The sequence below is a fragment of the Acomys russatus genome, chromosome 1 (assembly GCF_903995435.1).
Source record: "Acomys russatus chromosome 1, mAcoRus1.1, whole genome shotgun sequence".
Lineage (NCBI taxonomy): Eukaryota > Metazoa > Chordata > Mammalia > Rodentia > Muridae > Acomys > Acomys russatus.
This window is the reverse complement of record NC_067137.1, coordinates 113,179,912-113,201,950: the sequence shown is the minus strand read 5'-3', so window position 1 is coordinate 113,201,950 and position 22,039 is coordinate 113,179,912. Positions and strand designations below refer to the sequence as shown.

General features: G+C 48.4%; 1 pseudogene; it reads right to left on the bottom strand.

Annotated features, from left to right (window-relative positions):
• Window positions 1–22,039, bottom strand: part of LOC127194085 (frizzled-3-like) — a 62,626-nt pseudogene that overhangs the window by 35,853 nt on the left and 4,734 nt on the right.

The window sequence follows — 22,039 nt, the reverse complement described above, 5'->3', positions numbered from 1 at the left end:
CCTCCTTTTAAACACAACTGTACAAGAAGCTCATCTGGTTCCTGCACGGTTCCTCTCTGCATACTTGGGACCAGCAGCTGCTTTAGCACAGCCTGGCCCTCATTGCAGTATGGCGGCCAGGCTTGTGAGTGTTTGGGTTTAATTGGCTACACACAATTTCCCATGGAATCTGCTACATCACACCCGCAATAACAGAATTCTCTCTAGGTCTCTCTCTCTTTTGTTCTTTAACTGAAAATACTTGATCCAAAACTTTGCGATGCTTTATTTGGTATAGGCTTAAAGAAAACACTGATCTAGTTGTTTATTGGTTATGGAACTCCAGGTGAATTACTCCCTTCTTAGGTCCTAAGCCAGAGAGCAAAGGCTAACTGAGGTGTCCGCTAACATATCAAAGTTGGCACCAGATGAACATAAGGAAAAGGGAAACAAGGAAGGACAGGACCTTGCTGGATGTGGTGGAGGGGAAGGTTTCCTGTAGATAAGAGGGAGAACAGAGCCACTGAGGAACCTGAGAGAGTCCAGTGAGCATAACCTCAGCTGGGACAAGTGGGGAGGGGGAAGGGAGAGAGGAGGGAAGGAGGGGAGAGGAGGGAAGGGAAGGGAGGACAGAAGAGAATCCAACCAAGACAGCTGGGCCAAGAGACTGGCAGAGCCAAAATGGCTGAGTTACTCAGGGGCCAGAGGGGCTGCACCTGGAGAAGGGTAGGGTAGGGGCCAGGGGATGCCAGGCACACTGGACACACATAGCCTCTGGGGGACACAGGGAGAACCTGGCAGCCAGAGTCCACCTTGATACATTAAGAGGCACAACCATCAGACCTAATGCCACTACAGTACCTGCCCCACCATATTCCACCACTACCCTCAGGACAGGGGAGGGGACCAACACTCTCTGCCACACCAAGACAGGGACTTTGTCCTTGAAAAACAGTTTGTCTTTGGAGGTTAGTTGTGATACCTAGAAATTTGCATTACAGAGTATTTTGGCCTCCCAGATTCCCTTGTGGTCTGCAGCCACAGCTCTGGACAGTTTTCAATCAGAATGTTGGACTATATCACAGCAGATCATGTGACCCATAGGAATTCCTCCAAGTCCTCAGGTACCTTCCAGTATAAGGACCCCTTAACTGCTCACTGCTCCCACAGGCCATTCATTGTGGGAGCAATAGCAGCAGATGAGTTTTTATATGCAGAAAAATCAGAAACCAGCGTGTGTTTGCATTCAGATCTGTTTTGGGGCTCCTACTGGACCTGCCTTTTTCCTGACTTGGAGAACTCCTTCTGATCCAACAAAGCCCAGGTGTCTGTAAAGCTCTCCCAGCAGGCTCCCTCTGACCACCTGTACCTCAGCAAAAGGGCTCCCTTCACCTGTAGATCAGCCTGTGCCTGTGAGGCCTCCAAAGCAGGAGCTCCAGAGGCTGGGACTAAAAACAAACCCACTTGTTCAGGGACAAGTGTCAGCTATTTCATGACACAATAAAAACAGCTCCTACACAGACACAGACACACACACACACACACACACACACACACACACACACACAGACACACACACACACACTCTGTCTCTCTCTCTCTCTCCTACAACGATACCGATAACGGTGCAGCCTTTGTGGAGCGCTAAAACTTACCATTTTAAGATCTTCCTGAGGGCCACAAAATTTCACATTTACAATAACCCAGATTCTCTTGTTCTCATCCTGATAAATACCAGCTTCTATGCAGTATAGTTTGAGTGGGGGTAACCACAGGGGACGTGACGGTGCAGAAGCCATAGTCAGGAACTCATCTAGTTCCTTACCTCCCTAATATACAGTCCTGAAGGGGCAGGACAGAGAACTCACCACACCTTGCAGCAGGGCCTGGGGGGAGTAAACCCAGTTCACCTGCACCTGGGCCAGGAGCTCAGCTCACCAGATGCCCTGTGCTCTCAGGCTAGCCCTCTGGAGAGCTCTCTCTGTCCCTTGCCCACACTTCAGGGAATTGTTCTGACCACCACATCTCCAGCAGGTCTTCATCAGCTAGCTCCCTCCTGTAAGCTGACCCTCTGCATGTAGGCAGTGGTTCTCAACCTTCCCAATGCTGGGACCCCTTAATGCAACTCCTCATGTCGGGGTGACCTCCAACCATACTTATTTTACTTCCTACATCAAACTGTAACTTTGCTACTGTTATGAAAGCCAATGTAAATACTTGGTGAGATAGAGGCTGGAAAGGGGAATTCGACCCAGCATTGAGAAGAGGTGCCCTGTGGTTATCTGGGCAAGACCCTCCTGGGGTAAATTCCTTCTCCTGGAAAACAAGCAGACACACCTCAGATGTGTGGGATCAAGATCAAGTAAAATCTGCAGGTGTCTGACAAAAGACCAAGGGTCTTCTTCCTAGCCTTGTCCTTGGCCCTAGAGTCTGACTCCCATGTAATCTGGCCATGTTCTTAGCTCTGCTTTACTGAGATGACAAGAGGGCTGTCCTAAAGCCATGCAGGTGATGTCAGCACCCTGTGCTCTGAAAAGTGCCATTATGCCTTTTTCCTTTGAGAGCCCAGAAGCCAGACTCTTCCCATCCTGGCCCAGGTGATGTGGAGCACCTGTGCCTCCATCATTTACCTGCTTCCTCTTCATTTTCTCACATCCTTCCCTCCTTTACTTTCTTCCTCCTTCCCTTTCTCTTTTACTTCATTTATTCTTCCTCTTTCCCTCCCTCCTTCCTTCATTCCCTTACTGCCTTCCCTCCTTCCCTCCCTCCCTCCCTCTCTCCCTCCCTCCTTCTCTTCCTTCATCTCTGCAGTGTCTCATGCAGCCTAAGTTGTCCTCAAACACACACTGTAGCCCATGTCTCTTTGCTTTCAACCCCAAAAATGAGGGAATCCCGACTATGAGAGCATCAGATACTTCATCAGAGGGAGCATCAGGGCTGGACGGCTCATCTCAGTAACCTGGTACGGACACGGAATGTGATCCTCTCTGCAGCGTTCCCGTATCCATGTTGTTTCCCAGATGCCTTGGTAAGCTTCCTCATAAAAGTAACATCTGATTACAACCAAGAGTGGTACAAGGTAAAGAATGCTGAAAACACCAATCCAGATCATGAACGTCACTGATTTATCTTGGGTTTCCTCTCCTAATGGGATCTCCATCTGAACTCTGTTTAGGGAATAAGGCCAGCTAAAGGAGAGAAACACCAACTACCACATTCAGGCAGAGGGGAGCAAGAACAAAATATCTTAATGCATCAACATTGTAGAGGCCAACAAAACACACACCACTAATATTGTCACCTTCAATTTTATTCATCCTTAAAAGGATGATAGAGTTCCAGGGATGCCCCAGGCACTGGCATGAAACAGCAATGCTTTCTTCTCAATGGCTTCACTACCCCACTTTGGCATGGCTTCTAAAAACCATGTGATGGCAGGAATTACCTACCCTACACTGCCAGCCATAGTGGAAAAAATAGAGGACCATCAAAAGCATGGTACAAGCTTTGCTGTGGGATCCTTGTGTCACTGTGGGAGCTTTATACTGTGCAGGGCTAGATGCATTGCAGGCTACTCGGTCCTCAAGCAAAATCCCAATGGAGAAAATTAATGACACCATCATGTAGCAGACTGCATGAAATATGATAGGTCTTTCAGGGTCATGGAATCTTGTGACATCAATCAGAAAGGTTAAAAAAGTAAACAACGTGGCAGAAAGGCAAATGGCTGAGATCAGGCCTATGAAATGACAAGCAAATGACAGTTCTTCCCTCCTAAGGTACACACTGGGTCACGGTGGTAACAATCTTGCACATGCAGAGAGGAATAGCCTAGATCAGGATCGATTTTCAACTCTCATGAACACGAAGAACCATAATCCCGCTGCGCTGCAACTGGGGCTCCTTCAGCTGGATCTCCAGCTGAATGCAAATCCACAAGTCACTTTGCCTTATTTCTGTTCACCGACGCTGCAAGAACTCCTGATCCCAACGACCTATCCCCCACTGAGCTGGTGGTCCTTGGCAGCTACCTGTTGGTCATAATGGTTCAGAAGATCAGGCATGAAGGTAGGATTATAAGGCAAATCTTGGCATATCCTCAAGTTTATAGGGTTCACAAGAAAATAAACTGTGCCCACCTATCTGCCCCACAAACACAGTCAAGAGCCAAAGACAAAAGACAATCCAGCTCATGGCCATTCCTCCAGGGTCTGAATGAGGCTGATCAGATCTACAAGACGTGTTTTGCATCAAGCCTGCAGGTCCCAGCTTGTGGGTGCCCCTTCTGTCTCTGCTGGCTTCACAGTTAGAAACTCCTTGTGCTGTCAGAGGTCTGTTAACTTGGTCTCACAGAAGGCATTTGTTTTTGGTTTCACAATATGGGAAAATGGCATCATCTTGTATCTTCTCTTTATTGTTTTACATAGGACACATGTGGCCAGCATGTCAAGTTGATCAACCACATTCCCAAATCACAGATTCCATCTTAGGAGGAAAGGGATTTCTTCCTTGTTGAAATATCTCGCCGCCAACCTCCTGGGTTCTCCTGGGCTGCACCGCTGGCCCCAGGGGCAGCTGCAGGTCTGTTACGGTAAATTGTATCAGTTCAGCCAACAATGCCAATAACTGACACAGAGAGACAAAAACTTTAAAGCTGCAAGCACTAAGCTGGGCAAAATCTAAACTGATATAAATCTACATTTTTTTTAGCTTTATATATGTTTATTTCCCAAAATATAGAGAACTTCTACAAGTCAATAACAAAACAGTCCAATTTAATTTTAAGATAGACTTTCAAAATACTTTTTGTTTCTTTAAAAAGGAAATTTCATCATGTCTTTCGTCCATCCAACATTCACATGATTTGCTTCAGCTTTGTCTCTCCCTCACAAATTCATGGTCTCTTTTTTATTGTTGTTTTACTTACTTACACACACAACACACACAAAACACACACACACACGACTAAATTCACAAATGCAACCTTACATTCTGTAGAGTTCTTCATTATTAATTAATTTATTTATTCACTTTAATTCCCTGTCATATCCCCCTCTCTCCTCTCCTCCCAATCCCACCGTCTCTCTCCCATCTTCCTTCCCTTTTCCTCAGAAAAGGTGAGACCCCCAACCCACCCACCACAGCTCTTCAAGTTGCATCAGGTCTGAGTTCCTTCTCTTCTCCTGTGGCCTGGCAAGGCAGTCCTGCCAGGGGGAAGTGATCCAAAAGCAGGCAACAGCGTCCATATCAGAGACAGCCCATACACTCCACACTAGTGGACTCACATGAAGCATGAGCTGTCCATAGCTTCATCTATGTAGAAGACCTAGCTCCAATCCATGCACGGTAATTGGTTGGTGCTTAAGACTCCACAAGCCTCTCTGGACCCTGGTTATTAGGTTCTATTGGTCTTCTTGTGCAGCTCTTGAGACCCGTAGGTCCTTTTTTCCTTCCCTCCACTTTTCCACTAGGCTCCCTATGCTTTGCCCAATGTTTGGCTGTGAGTTTCAGCATCTGTTTCCAACCACTCTTGGGTAGAGCTGCTCAGAGGACAACTGTGCTAGACTCCTTTCTACAATCACAGCGGAGCATCATTAACAGTGTCATGAGTTGGCTCTCTTCTGTGGTGTGGGTCTTGGGTTGGGTCAGACATTGGTAGGACATTTCTTCCATCTCTTTATCCTTGCATGTCTTATAGCTGGGTGAGTTTGGAATTAGAGTTGGTGTGGGTGTGTTGGAGCTCTCCTCCCTCCACTAGCAGTCTTGTCTAGTTAGAGGACGTCCTCTTCAGTCTCTATGGGCCCTACTCTAGGAGCCTCAGTTAGAGTCCCCCTCATATCCTCCCAAGGCCTATCCTTAGATCTCCATCTTGTCACAGAGATAACCCCAATCACAACAAATCTACTCGTAAACTAACAGAAAATACTCTAAACCTCATAACATACATAAACCTCCAGCACATGTCACTATGAGACATGTCAGAGGCTTCTTCTTCCCCATCTACTTTCAATCATCTTTTTTTTCCTCCCTCTCAACTGTGAATCCTGGCTCCACCCCCCCCCTCCAGGAAGTCCCGCCTTCTACTTCCTGCCCGTCTGCCCAGCTGATTGGCTAAATAGCACTTCATTGACAGTTGTTACATCCACTCAAGACATTCCTCCACAAGTCCCATGCCTAGCCTTCTCCAGCATTGGAAAAGAGGCCAGTAAAAACTCCTTAAGCTTTGTTTGATTATACTTATAAGTACTTCAGAAAATATACTTGTACCTGAAAGGGTTTGCAGTATCAGCTCAAGATATTACACTAATCCTTGCTTGATAGCTTTACTATAATCACCCCAATTTTCTATATCAAGGAACTGAGGTGTAGAAGTAAAATGCCCAATTCACAGGACTAGTCTACAATCTGGCCTCTTTCCATCTAAGGCTTCTCTGCCATTCCTATCTAGCAGTTTTAGTTTTTTTGTTTTTTGTTTTGTTTTTTTCTCCCTTTTTGTTTTGTTTTGTTTGCTTTGCTTTGTTTTATTTTGCTATGAGACATAGATTCTGTGTATGACAGCACTGGCTGTCCTGGACTCAATTTGTAGAACAAGCTGGCCTTGAACTCTCAAAGATCTACTTGCCTCTTGAGTGCTGGTGTTAAAGGCATGGTGACAGGATTAGTGTTTTAAAATTCACTTCACAGTTTTCTCCTTGGTGTTCTTTCTGACTTTGTATGTAAAGAAAAGCTAGATCCTATATGCACAGAATAGAGCTTGCTGTATAATTAGTAAACTATCTTTTTCTCCTCAAAACATCTCTCAAGAATCACCATAGGAGAGGAAATGGGACTTGGTTAGATTTCTCCCTCATCCTGAGATGATTTCCCGCTTTGACTGGACTCACCTCACTTGGGAAACTGAGGCACACTTCTAGGGTGTTTGGGGTGGGGGCACATCAGGCATGTGGACATGCATCCCATGAGCTGTGAGTTCCAGATGAATAAAGGAGGGAAGGAGAAAACAGGAACGCCTTCCTTTCCTCCATGCCCTGCCTCACAGTGATATGAACTGAAGTGCTTCCCACAGCCCTGCACAAACCAGACAAGTCCTTTCCCTTTCTTAAGTCGTTGCCATCTGGATATTTGGCCACAGCAGTGAACTAACACAAACTCCCAGTTCTCCTCTCCCACCGCTGGCTTGTCCAGGTCTTGTTTCTTCTAGCATATGCTGTTCTCCATGGAGTACCATGGTCTTGGATCAGTTCCTTTAAGATGGACAGTGTCTCCCCTATTTCCTCCAAGTCCAGGCTTGGGTGGAACTGTCTCCTCCACCAGTCGCTGTGTCCCCTTGTTTCTGAGGAGGAATTGAGCAGCTCACCCTCAAGGCCAGGGAACATTCTCACTAGAGCAGGCCATGAAGGCAGCAGGAGCCTGCAGCAAGGGGAAGCTGTTCACTTCAGGGTGAGCAGGAGGCAAAGCTGGGGGAGGCTGGATCTCAGCTGGCTCTCCTTCTCCCTGGTTTTTATTCCATTCAGACCTGCAGCCCATGCAGAGGACACCGCTAAGTGTACTCTTCCCTCTCAGTTCTCTTTGGAAACACACTCAAGATGCACCTAGAGCCATGGCTCAGTAGCACCCTAGGTGACTCTGAACCTAGGTGGTAGGCTAAAGAGGGGATCAGAGTTTCCTAGGGACCAGTGTCCACCATCAGTGCAGGTTCCCACAAGAATAGGCAGTATCAGGCTTCTGGGTGAGGTCACTCCTGCATGCACCTTGGGACAAATGCTGAGAGAACTCCCTAGACTCACCCTTTGCCCATATGTACCAGTACATCTCAAGGGCAGAAGTGTCAGCTGGAAGCAACCTCAACTCCCTACCCATGGTAATGTGGCAATGTCTAGAGACATCTTTAGTCCAGTGGGTAGAGGGCAGGGATGCTACGTTCAACCTGTGTGCTCACTAGAACAATCCATGACACAGCAGAATCTGACCCAAATGCCCTGTAAGGCCACATCTGAAAGCCTGAGCCACATAGAGGCCCAAAGAGTGCCTTGGCTTGATTCCAGACCTACCAGACACCTGTGTATATCCAGAATTGTCTCCAAGACCCAGACTTATTACCCAGCACAAGAGTAAACATCTCTGGTTTGAAAACCTGCCTTCCTCCTCCCTGTGTCCCTGCCCTCTGCTCATCTCTCTGTCTCAGGGAAACCCCTAGAGCCATTTGTGAAGGTGAACTTCATGGCTGATCTTACAATCTGCTCATTTGTCTTGTTGTGGGGTTTTCCTTTCCCTAAGTCATGAACATATTTCCCTATTTTCTACAAATACTTTAAAGACAAGGTCTCAATCAGGAAATGGTAGCAAACACCATCAATCCAGCACTGGGGAGGCAGGGGCAAGTGGATCTCTGTGAGTTAAAGGCCAGCAAAGTCTACAGAGATAATCCCAGAATAGCTAAGGGACACATACACAGACACACACACACACACACACACACACACACACACACACACACGCACACACACAAGCAGACACACACATCTCTTCAACCACCAACAAAACAAACAAATTGAACAATCCCAAAAGTGGTCTCATGTAGCCTGGCCGGGCTTTGAACTCACTACATAGCTAAGGATCAACTTGAACTCTGATTCTCTGGCCTCCCTCTCCACAGTGCTGAGATCCCAGCACTTGCTAACACAGTGTTTTGAAACCTTTGTTGTGCCATCCTGAGAGATAGAACTTACAGCTCTGTGTGCTAAACAGACACACTAGCAACTGAGCTCCAGCACCAGCCCTGTGAGGGCCTTTAGAGATTCACTCTGTAAAGTTAGGGCTTCCATCTGTGGCAGCTTCTTGTGAATCCTGTGAGGCAGGGAGTGCCTTTCTTTCCTTTGTATCAGATGAAGGACAATTTCACAGCACCTGGCCTTTGTCCCCTTTCTGCTACTCCCTTGATAATCTAGTGTCTTCACATGCAAGGACACTGTCTCCCTCTGCAATATGGAGCATTACTGTACCTCTCACAGTGACACATTGTCACCTGTCACTGACCACTCCCCTTCCTTCATGTGGCACTACACCCTCTAATCTGGTGTCAGCCCAGCTTCATCCAGCTCCCAGGCAGCCTCCCTTCTAGACCCTCCCCAGGTACCTTGCTACCCAAATGGACCACAGACCACTCTGCCCAGTGTGGAAATGTCTAGAGGAGGTCACTAAATGTTCCTTTAATTTTTGGCAGCCAACTTCTGCTTTCTACTGTAATGTTGGTAAAGATAGACTGTACAGCACAGGATCTAAGTAAAAGCAGTAAAATTTAATTAGTTGAAAAACAAGTTTGGGGGTTCAACAGGGTTAGGGTCAGCATCATTTGTAAGAGCCAGGGATCTGAACTTGTCGGTGTACTCAGGTGCTCCCTGTCATGTCCCAGTGTGCCATCAAGCTACTGAGCAGAGTGTCCTCTACCCAGCACCAGGTAGACTTCTATCCAGTGTTAGCAGCTCAAGGCACACAGGGCCAAGACTCCCTATCCATACCTGCTCCTCAGGCACCTACAGACCAGAGCCACCTGAGAAGAAACATGGCAGATCTCCAACCACAACAGTACTGGGAGCCCAGGCAAAGGATTTGGTGGGAGGAGGGTGCTAACAAGTGCCATCTCTGACATCTGCCCCAGAGGCACAAATTGGGCAAGAGAAGCTTCAGTCTGTCCTCAGCCTCAGGACATACACAGGTCAGGCACACAGTAGCAGGTCATCTAAAGTGCAGATCTGAGCAGGCCTGAAGGACTGCTATACTGAGAAGTCAAGGAGCAGGCAGAGGAGTGCGTGGGCTCAGTTTGCTGAGCACATTTGGGGCAAAAGCGTGCAGGAAGGCCAAGAGCTGGAGAAGACAAAGGAGACACTGATTATTAGTCATTCTCTGAACAATTGCATGCTGGATAGACCCAAAGGTCTGGGCTCCAGCCAGCCCAGCTCTGGGCCTGCCCATGGGACTCAGGCAGGGAGAGCTGCTACCAAGCTTGGGCAGATGCCCACTGTAGGTCCTCCTAGCCACAGTCCCACAGCACTCCAGAGTGATTTAACCTTGAGGGCCTTGGTCACAGGGTTCCAGTCTTATGGCAGTGAGAGCTCTGTGCTTTTAACACCCACATTTCCACTACCTGGAGGCTGTTTGCTTAGTTGTGAAAAACTCTGGACACCCAGGATTGTTCCCAGGGTTGAGGAGTGGTAATTATGATTCAGTGAGGCCCTCTGCTCTTGTGGGGTGTGCTTACACTGCTCAGACCCAAAGGATCAGTGTGATGGACAGGTGGCTACAGAAGGAAAGCACAGGGAGGGAGGCCAGCACTGCCTCCTATAAATTGGGAACGCCTGCTGGTGCTTGTTGGACCTCTGCAGTGAGGGGTGTGGTCCCTGACATACCAGCCAGCCTGTGACTGTCCTGATACTCCAACTTGAGGACCAGATCCTGTGAGTTGTCATGCTGCAAGAGAGAACAGCCATCAGGATCCCGGTGACACAAATCTAGCCAGTTCTGAGACAATGACCCATTCAGACCTGAGGCAGCAGGAAAGGGTAAGGGGCAAAAGGGAACTAGTCTTTGGGTCCCATAGCTAGAGGGGAGCATTATTTCTGTACTCGACACACTAGACAGAGTTGCCCACATGTGTGCCCGCATGCATTCTCTCTCCTCTTTTGTCCATGTTCCCCTCTCTTGTGTAACAGCCTCCTCTGTAAGCAGGAAGGTAAACAACAAAAATATATCCCTGAAGAACTTCCCGAAACTGAAGAGATTCACCTCGCCTCTTTCTGCCAGTGGAAGCAAAGCCAAGCAGCAAGGACTCAGATCAGAGACCCCAGAAGCAGCAGAAACCAGCCAAGCTGCCTGCAGAGCTTTAGACAGCTGAGGGACCTGGACAAGACACTGCACTGCAACCTGCTGAGCTGCCTGTAGGCTGTGCAGTGTGCTCCAGGGCCCCAGCTCTTGTGAGCTGTCTGTCACCCATCTGGGGTGGCTTTGGTAATGCAGTTGCCTTTAAATCATTTCTGCTCCTTTAGTGATCCCTTACCAATATTCCTACAAGTGAGCCCCATAAACTCTATGGGTTCACCAAGACCAACCTTGGTGGTCTCCATACATGAGTCTGTTGTGGGTTCTCTATATGGAATGAGTAGACACGTCCATGTTTTTGTCCCAGGAAAACTTTTGTCACGGAAATCACACCTCCACCAAATCCCCCACTCAAAATGGACGCAGGGACCTTGAAGGAAGAATTGGTTGAGGGAGAGAGAAGAACCTTTCTGTGTCTGGACAGGATGAAAAGCATTGATACCTGCTGCAGCATTCACCTTGAAGTACCAAACACTTACTTGAGTATGATCCACTAATGTCCAGTAGGTGAAGTTTGATCCCACGTATGTTACCACAGGAGTTAACGCCCAGTACATGGGTAGAATGGGCAAGTCCAGGGGCCATGGCAATGAATAAATCACTTCTGTTCTGTTCAGCAATGACAAGTAGACAGTCCCACCCACTACAAGTCGAGGAAACTAGGGTGGAACGGATACATTAATGACAGGATTCCATTAGCCACGCCTGGGTACCAGCCTAGCTTGTTTGATGCAAGGGTCAAGGTCAGAGGTACATGTTTTCAAAGCCGAACCTCAGCTTTGTCTCCAGCACCTCTGTCTTCCTCCCCAGGACCTGAGATGTCTGGTCCTCTGCTGTTGTCTCCAACCCCACGACTCGCTCCAGCCATCCCTGCTCAACTCCTATGCTTCTCCCACAATGTAGTCTCAGTTTCCAGCCCAGCAGCACCTCTCACTGCTTGTGCACACACAAACAGGCATGCACCCATATCCCAGCACCAGGGGGCAATGGCTTTACCAAAACAAATGCACTTTATTATTGATGGTGAGCTTCATGTGCCCAAATAATGCAAAAATGTAAATCCAAGGCAACACAGAAAGCTACAAAGAAGAGTTGTTATGACCATAACTGAAGTCCATGATACAGAAAGCCTGTCCCAGACTTCCCACCGCTGTCTTTCCAATAAATGCCTTCATTTTTATGAGGTAAGGCATACACTTTCTTCTGTCTCACTGTGGCATGTCATTTTACTGGTTACCACCCTAATATCTGCAAAGTCTGTCTCTTCTTTCTGTGTTCTGACTTTAGGTGGAAGGGAAATAGCCAAGAAGGGGCAGGGCCCAAGTAGGCTTGTCAGCTGCTGTTGCATTAAATAAAGTTTTAATCAAAGCTACTGTTGTCTCGGGAATGCTTTAGCACTAAGGTGGCACATGGCAGCATTCCTAAGTCCTCAGTTTCTTCAGAATGGAAAGCTCGCCTCTGAGGCCTATGACAAAAAAGGATGGTTATCCCTGATGAGATCACACTGGGATGACCCTGTCCCATCCTGCAAGCAGTTGTGTGTGTGAACCCTTACACTCACACACACAGGGCAAACATACATGTGAGTGTGATGTGTGAAAATATGCCAGCCTGTGAGGCCAAGGAGGACTCAGATGTCTGCTCCATCACTCTCTGTTATGCCTTCGCTGTGGCGTCTCTGACTAAAGTCTCCAAAGCACTGAAGTTCAGGTAGCAAAGCCACAGCTGACTTTTCATGTGGCTGCTGAGATCCTAATTAGGGCTCTTAGGTTTTTGTTTGTTTGTTTCTGAGATGTTTTACTTATTTCAGATAGGATTTCTGTGTGTAGCCTGGCTGTCCTGGAACAGTCTATATAAGCCAATCTGACCTTGATTATGCAGAGATGTACCTGGTTCTGATATGTGCGTGTGTGTGTGTGTGTGTGTGTGTGTGTGTGTGTGTGTGTGTGTGTGTGAAAATTCAACAATGCAACCTATTTTTTTCCTCTTAATATACAAAGAGAGATGAGGGGAGACAGAGAGAAATAGAGGAAGGGACAAGACAAAAGGAGGGGGAAAGAGAAGTGAAGTGCTGGGCCTGGGATTGCAACATGGAGCCCAAACTACTCACGAGGTTGAAGCCGGAGGATCCCAGGCTCCAGTCATGGCTGCAGGCAGAGTGAGTTCAAGACCAACCTGTTCAGTTTACTGAGGCCCCATTGCACTATCAAAAGTAAAAAGAAGGCAGGACCTGCCTCAAATGTAAAGATTTCATAACATGTTGTAAGGTTCTGAGTGCTAACCCGAGTACATGTTATTTTAAGAAAGAGAGAGAAAGACAGAGAAAGAAAGAAAGAAAGAAAGAAAGAAAATGAGTATTATTTTATTAGGGAAAGGATTCTGGGGCTACTGCTGCCTCAACTACTCCTATGTTTGTATACCTATGGGATTTTTTCGTGGCCACTGGGGCTAGTGGCCAGCACAGTCACAGGACAACCCCAGCCTTCTCCAGAGCCTCTCCAGTCACTCACCCTCTAGACCCTGCACTCCCCCTCCTCCCACCACAGTGCTTTCAGTCTGTGACATCATTCACAGGGCACCCACAGGATGTGTCCCTCAGCAAAGCTCTGCCTGGGTCCTGAGCTGCATCCTTTCCCAGCAGCCATCAGATCCTCCTCCTTTCAAACACAACTGTACAAGAAGCTCATCTGGTTCCTGCACGGTTCCTCTCTGCACACTTGGGACCAGTAGCTGCTTTAGCACAGCCTGGCCCTCATTGCAGTATGGCGGCCAGGCTTGTGAGTGTTTGGGTTTAATTGGCTACACACAATTTCCCATGGAATCTGCTACATCACACCCTCACTAACAGAATTCTCTCTAGGTCTCTCTCTTTTGTTCTTTAACTGAAAATACTTGATCCAAAACTTTTTGATGCTTTATTTGGTATAGGCTTAAAGAAAACACTGATCTAGTTGTTTATTGGTTATGGAACTCCAGGTGAATTACTCCCTTCTTAGGTCCTAAGCCAGAGAGCAAAGGCTAACTGAGGTGTCCGCTAACATATCAAAGTTGGCACCAGATGAACATAAGGAAAAGGGAAACAAGGAAGGACAGGACCTTGCTGGATGTGGTGGAGGGGAAGGTTTCCTGTAGATAAGAGGGAGAACAGAGCCACTGAGGAACCTGAGAGAGTCCAGTGAGCATAACCTCAGCTGGGACAAGTGGGGAGGGGGAAGGGAGAGAGGAGGTACGGAGGGGAGGGGAGGGGAGGGGAGGGAAGGGAAGGGAGGACAGAAGAGAATCCAACCAAGACAGCTGGGCCAAGAGACTGGCAGAGCCAAAATGGCTGAGTTACTCAGGGGCCAGAGGGGCTGCACCTGGAGAAGGGTAGGGTAGGGGCCATGGGATGCCAGGCACACTGGACACACATAGCCTCTGGGGGACACAGGGAGAACCTGGCAGCCAGAGTCCACTTTGATACATTAAGAGGCACAACCATCAGACCTAATGCCACTACAGTACCTGCCCCACCATATTCCACCACCTCCCTCAGGACAGGAGAGTGGACCAACACTCTCTGCCACACCAAGACAGGGGCTTTGTCCTTGACAAACAGTTTGTCTTTGGAGGTTAGTTGTGATACCTAGAAATTTGCATTACAGAGTATTTTGGCCTCCCAGGTTCCCTTGTGGTCTGCAGCCACAGCCCTGGGCAGTTTTCAATCAGAGTGTTGGACTATATCACAGCAGATCATGTGACCCATAGGAATTCCTCCAATTCCCCAGGTACTTTCCAGTATAAAGACCCCTTTACTGTTCACTGCTTCCACAGTGAACCACTCCACAGACCACTCATTGTGGGAGCAATAGCAGCAAATGAGTTCCTATATGCAGAAAAATCAGAAACCAGCGTGTGTTTGCATTCAGATCTGTTTTGGGGCTCCTACTGGACCTGCCTCTTTCCTGACCTGGAGAACTCCTTCTCATCCCACAAAGCCCAGCTGTCTGTAAAGCTCTCCCAGCAGGCTCCCTCTGACCACCTGTACCTCAGGCCTCAGCACAAGGGCTCCCTTCACCTGTAGAGCAGCCTGTGCCTGTGAGGGACTCCAAGCAGGGACTCCAGGGACTGGGCTAAGCATACACATTTTTCTTCTCAGGAAACAGTGTCAGCTATTTTCTGACAGGATGATTACACCTCCTCAACACACACACACACACACACACACACACACACACACACACACACACACACACACACTCACCCTAATTCACAAGGATACTTGTAAGGGTACAGTTTGTCTGGAGCCCTAGGACTCACCACTGTGGTTTCTTCCCATCTTGACAAAAGATCCATTTTAACAACCAGCCAGATCCTGCTGTTCTCATCCTTATAAACTCCAGGACTTAAGCAGAAAAGTTTGAGTGGGGGAGACCCCTGGGGACCTGATGGTGCAGAAGCCATAGTAATGAAATCACCCAGTTGCTCATCTCCCTAAAATACAGTCCTGAAAGGGGCAGGACAGAGAACTCACCACACCTTGCAGCAGGGCCTGGGGGGAGTAAACCCAGTTCACCTGCACCTGGGCCAAGAGCTCAGCTCACCAAATGCCCTGTGCTCTCAGGCTAGCCCTCTGGAGAGCTCTCTCTGTCCCTTGCCCACACTTCAGGGAATTGTTCTGACCACCACGTCTCCAGCAGGTCCTCATCAGCTCCCTCCTGTCAGCTGACCCTCTGCATGTAGGCAGTGGTTCTCAACCTTCCCAATGCTGGGACCCCTTAATGCAACTCCTCATGTTGGGGTGACCCCCAACCATACTTATTTTCCTTACTACATCAAACTGTATCTTTGCTACTGTTATGAAAGCCAATGTAAATACTTGGTGAGATAGAGGCTGGAAAGGGGAATTCGACCCACCATTCAGAAGAGGTGCCCTGGGGTTATCTAGGCAAGACCCTCCTGGGGTAAATTCCTTCTCCTGGAAAACAAGCAGACACACCTCAGATGTGTGGGATCAAGATCAAGTGAAATGTGCTGGTGTCTGACAAAAGACCAAGGGTCTTCTTCCTAGCCTTGTCCTTGGCCCTAGAGTCTGACTCCCATGTAATCTGGCCATGTTCTTAGCTCTGCTTTACTGAGGTGACAGGAGGGCTGTCCTAAAGCCATGCCCATGGTGGCAGCACCCTGTGCTCTGAAGACAGGGTCCATATGCCCTTCTCCTTTGAGAGCCCAGAAGCCAGACTCTTCCCATCCTGCCCCAGATCATGTGGAACACCTGTGCCTCCATCATTTTCTGGCCTCCTCCCTATTTCTTCCCTTCCTTCCTTCCTTCCTTTCTTCCTTCCTTCCTCCCTTCCTCCCTTCCCCCCTCCATCCCTCTCTGCCTCCCTCCATTTCTTCCTTTCTTCCTCCCTTCCTTCTTCAGTTCCTTCCCTCCCTCTGTTCTTTCCTTTTTTTCTTTTTTCCTTCCTTCTATCCCTCCCTCCTTCTTCATTCCTGTCTTCTTTCCCTCCCTGTGTTCCCTCCTTCCCTTCTCCCCTCCTTTCCTTCCTTGCATCCTTCCTTCCTTTTTTCCCCCTTCCTTCCTTCATCTCTCAGCAGGGTCTCACGCAGCCCAAGTTGTCCTCAAACACACACTGTAGCTGAGGATGACCATCAATTCCTCATTCTCCCGCCTCATCTTTTCTAGTGCTGGGATTACTCACCATGCCCAGTTCTATGTGGTGCTACCAATCATTCACATGGCTTAGCACATGCTAGACCACCATTCTATCAACTGATCTCCACCCCAGACCCATGTCAGGCATTTCCTAAGTGTCGTGACTAGTTTTGTTTTACTTGACACAGGCTACAGTCACCTGAAAGAAAGGAACCTCAGTTGAGAAAATGCCTTCATAGAATCAGGCTGTAGGCAAGCCTGTAGGGCACTTTCCTCATTTGTGACTGATGGGAGAGGGCCCAGGGCATTGTGGTGGGGCCATCCTTGAGCTGGGCCCTGGGCTCTGTGAGAAAGAAGATTGAGCAGGCCAAGGGGAGCCAGGAGGAATCAGATCCAGCCTCCAGGTTCTGGCCATGTCCTGACCTCTTAAGTTGTGGACTACAAACTGGAAGTGTGAGGAAAATAAACCATTCCTTCCTCATCTTGCTTTTGGTCATGGTGTTTCATCACAGTAGTAGTAACCCTAACAACGACCCAAGGTACTGCATTGTGTCTCCCTACAACTGTAGACTAGAGCCTTAAAACTACTCCTCAGAGGAAGAAACTGAGACATGAGTGCTGTGACTTCAGTGAGGTGGCTGGCACTGAGAAGCTGTGACTCACCTATTCTTGGCTCTGACACTTTGCTACCAGCCTTAGCTGAGTCCACCAGAGTCTGATGGGCATCCAGGTGGAGGCTCAGATTAAGTCCCTGGGAGAGAGGCAGGTGCCTGGAAGTCAGGTCCTTTCTCCTCCAGCTAGTCTTTGTCCAAATCATGGCTGACAGGTGTTTTTGTCTCCTAGCCAACTTGCCCCTCTCTGCTGCCTGGCATGGGAAGATTTTGAGCAATGCAGGCTTCTCTCAAGGTTCTTTCTTGCTCAGAGAGGAGCTCTGTCCTGCAATGCTGTGTTCCACCAGCAGAGGGAGGTCTCATCAACCCCCAGGGACTAAGGGTGGTTGGTTGGAGGGGGTTCCAGACCACAGAAAGTGGCACTGTGTTGGCCTTGGGGGGCTAAGTGATGGGCACTGTGCTGTGAGCACACCTTGCTCAGCCACTCCAGGTGACTGGGCCTAAACACCAGGCAGACTGAGGTAGAGCACCTAAAGCACAAGGCATGGCTGCATGGGAAGTGAGCCAGCAGCACTGGATGGAGAAACACAGAGGGAACTGAGGGTGTGCAGAGACCACACAATGGTCAGGCTCCTGTGACAAAGGCTCTGGCCTCTCTGTCTCTCCTTGATGCCTGATTCATCAAGATGGGAGCAGGCAATCTCACATCCCATCTCTCCCACCACCTCCCACCACCTCCCAGGATGCCTTCCTCACCCAGATGCACTGTATCTCCTCAAACCATGAGCAAGAAGAGCCTCCTCTTGAAATTGTTTCTTGTCAGATGTTTGGTCAATTTTGACAAGAGTGAACAGTCACCCTGGATCCCCATCCCTGGCATTAATAGTTTAGTGCTGTCATCTTCCAGGCAGGGTCAGCAAGAAACAAGCTGTGAAGGATGCTTGTACTCACTGCCTGTCAGTGTCCTTAGCACAGAGTAACTTTTATACAAATGTGGTGAGTGTTAGACTCCACATTCTCCACCCTTCATTTGTGTACCCCATTCCGGTGTGCGTATGTGCCAGCCTTCTCTCTCAGTTTCTCTTGTGCCTGGTCACCCAGGCCCTTAGCAGGCTGTGGCTAAGACAGTACCTGCTGAGAGTCACTGGGTCATGTCTATGTTAAAACTCTGCCCTCCCTTTCTTCTCACCCAGAAGGCTCCCAGCTTTTCTCACTTTCACAGTAATCTCAGTGTCAGATTGTATAAGTAAAAAAATCTTTAAGCTTTGTTTCCTGTACTTATAAACTAGTTTAGAAAATACACCTTTGCCTGAAAGTGTTTGAAACATCAGCTGAAGCTATTATACTAATCCTTGTCTGCCAGCTTTATTATGATAGCCCCAATTATATACGTAATGGAACTGAGGTGCAGAAGTGAAATGCCCAGTTCACAGGACCAGTCTACAATCGACCACTTTCCGTCTAAGGCTTCTCTGCCCTCCCTGTCTAGTGGTTTGGGTTTTTTCATTTTTTCTCCTTTGGTGCTTTGTTTTGTTTTGTTATAAGACAGAGTTCGTTTGGTTTTTTGTTTTGTTTTGTGTATAACTGCATGGCTCTCCTGGACACACATTGTAGACCAAGCTGGACTTGAACTCTCAAATCTGCTTGTCTCTGCTTCTTGATTACTAGGATTAAGGCTTGCTGGAAGCATTACTGTTTTTTAAACAATGCAGTTTTTTTCATTATTTTATTGGCTTCTTATGTAAAGAAAATCTTGGCTGTTTATACCTTGAATTTATAAATAAATAACTTGCTAGATGCTTTATACATTCGAGGTAGTTGAGGTTATACACCTCATAGCCTTCCCCATATAACAGAGCTTGCTGTATAGTTAATAAGCTGCTTTTTTCATCCTCAAAACATCTCTCACGTCTCACTATAAGAAAGGAAACAGGACTGGGTTATTTTCTCATTCATCCTGCCCTAGTTTACTCTTTGACTGGACTCACCTCACTTGGGAAACTGAGGCACACCTCTAGAGATGGTGTTACATCACAAAGGTAGGTATGCATCCCATGGGCTGTGAGTTCCAGATGAATAAAGGAGGGAAGGAGAAAACAGGAATGCCTTCCTTTCCTCCGTGCCCTGCCTCACAGTGATATGAACTGAAGTGCTTCCCACAGCCCTGCACAAACCAGACAAGTCCTTTCCCTTTCTTAAGTCGTTGCCATCTGGATATTTGGCCATAGCAGTGAACTAACACAAACTCCCAGTTCTCCTCTCCCACCGCTGGCGTGTCCAGGTCTTGTTTCTTCTAGCAGATGCTGTTCTCCATGGAGTACCATGGTCTTGGATCTGTTCCTTTAAGATGGACAGTGTCTCCCCTGTTTCCTCCAAGTCCAGCCTTGGGTGGAACTGTCTCCTCCACCAATTGCTGTGTCCCCTTGTTTCTGAGGAGGAATTGAGCAGCTCACCCTCAAGGCCAGGGAACATTCTCACTAGAGTAGGCCATGCAGGCAGCAGGAGCCTGCAGCAAGGGGAAGCTGTTCACTTCAGGGTGAGCAGGAACCAAAGCTGGGGAGGCTGGATCTCAGCTGGCTCTCCTTCTCCCTGGTTTTTATCCCATTCAGACCTGCAGCCCATGCAGAGGACACCGCTCAGTGTGCTCTTCCCTCTCACTTCTCTTTGGAAACACACTCAAGATGAACCTAGAGCCATGGCTCAGTAGCACCCTATGTGACTCTGAACCTAGGCAATAGGCTACAGAGGGGATCAGAGTTACCTATGGACCAGTGTCCACCAACACCTCAGCTTCTTGCAAGAAGGGGCAGGATCAGGCTGCAGGGCTAGGTCACTCCAGCATGTACCCTGAGGACGCTGAGTGCCCCGCCCCATGTACTCTCACCCTTTGCCAACGTGTACCAGTACATCTCAAGGACAATGTTGTCAGCTATAAGTAACCTCAACTTTCAACCCTCACACATGTGGCAGTGTCTAGAGACATCTTTAGTCCAGTGGGCAGAGGGCAGAGATGTTCTGTTCATCCCGTGTGATCACCAGAACAGCTCAAGACAAGGCAGGATCTGACCCAAATGCCCTGAGAGCCCACTTTTGGAAGCCTACTCCACCTAGAGGTTCAGAGAGGCTGGCTTGCTGTCAGTAACATACTTCTCGCTGTACAAACCTCCAGACTTTCTGCCCAGAAGGAGGGTGAACAGTTCAGGGTGTTAAAACCTGCCTTCCTTACCCCTATGTTCCTATCTCCTCCTGTGTGAGTCGCTGCCTCTTCTACTCATCTTTTTTGTCCTCAGAGAACTAGTGGAGCTATTGGTGACCTTGCATTCCAGTGCGGGTCTTAGAATCTGCTGCTTTCTTTGTCTTCTTTGGGGCTTTTCCATCAACATCATGAACATATCTTCCTGTATTTTCTACAAACACTTGATTTAAAGACAAAGTCTCAACCAGGCAGTGGTGGCACACACAATCAATCCAGCACTTGGCAAATAAATATCTTTGAGTTCAAGGCCAACCAGGTCTAGAGAGACAGTGACACATTGTCACCTGTCACTGACCACTCCCCTTCCGCCATGTGGCACTACACCTCCTTACCTGGTGTCAGCCCAGCTTCATCCAGCTCCCAGGCAGCCTCCCTTCTAGACCTTCCCCAGGTACCCTGCTGCCCAAATGGACCACAAACAACTCTGCCCAATGTGGAAATGTCTAGAGGTGGTCTTTAAATGTTCCTGTAATTTTGGGGGGCCACTATGCTTTCTGTACTAGAATGTGGACAGAGACAGACTGGACATCACAGAATCTAAATAAAAGCAGTAAAATTTTAATTAGTTAAAAATCAGGTTGGGTGTGGGGTAGGATTAGGGTCAGCATCACTTGTAGGAGCCAGGAATCTGAACACATGGGAGGAGAACCCAGGTGCTCCCTGTCCATATTCTACTGTGCCCTCAAGCTACTGAGCACAGTGTCCTCTACCCAGCACCAGGTGGACTTCCAGCCAGTGTTGGCAGCTCAAGGCACACAGAGCCTGGACTCCCTATCCATACCTGCTCCTCAGGAACCTACAGACCAGAGCCACCTGAGGTGAAACACGGCAGATCTCCAACCACATATAGTACTGTGAGCCCAGGAAGAAGATTTTAGGGAGAGGGGTCCTAACAAGTGCATATCTGAGGTCCATGGCAGAGGCACAAAGGGGGAAGGAGAAGCTGTAACTTGTCCCAGCAAGGGAAAAGCATCAGGACACACACAGGTCGGGCACACAGTAGCAGGTCATCTAAAATGCAGATCTGAGCAGGCCAGGAAGGACTGCCATACTGGGAAGTCTAGAGGCAGGCAGAGGAGTGGGTAGCCACAGTCTTTACTGAGAACATAGGAGGCAGGAGCTGGCCAGACTGCAAAGAGCTGGAGAAGACAAAGGAGACACTGATTAGACACAGTTTCCCTGAGGAATTAGGTGTGGGCTCCAAGACTTGGGCTCTCGTAAACCCTACTCTGGCCCTGCCCATGGGCCAAGCTCTACCCAGCCAGGGTGAGCTGCTACCAAGCTGCAGCAGATACCCAATGTAGGTCCTCTTGAGTCAGAGTCACACACACACACACACACACACACACACACACACACACACACACACACACACACACGACTCCAGAGTGATTAACCTTGAGGGCCAAGGTCACTGTTTCCAGTCTCATCATGGACAGAGCTCTGTGGTCTATAGACCCACAGTTCCAGCACCAGGACCTGTTTGCTTAGCTGTGAAGGGGAACCCTGGACACCCACAATTGTTCCCAGGGCTGAGGAGTGGTGACTATGATTCAGTGAGGTCCTCTGCTTTCTGTGGGATGTGCTTACAGTGCTCAGATCCAAAGGATCAGGGTGATGGGCAGGTGGCCACCAATGAAAGCTCAGGGAGGGAGGCCAGCACTGCCTCCTATAAAGAGGGAA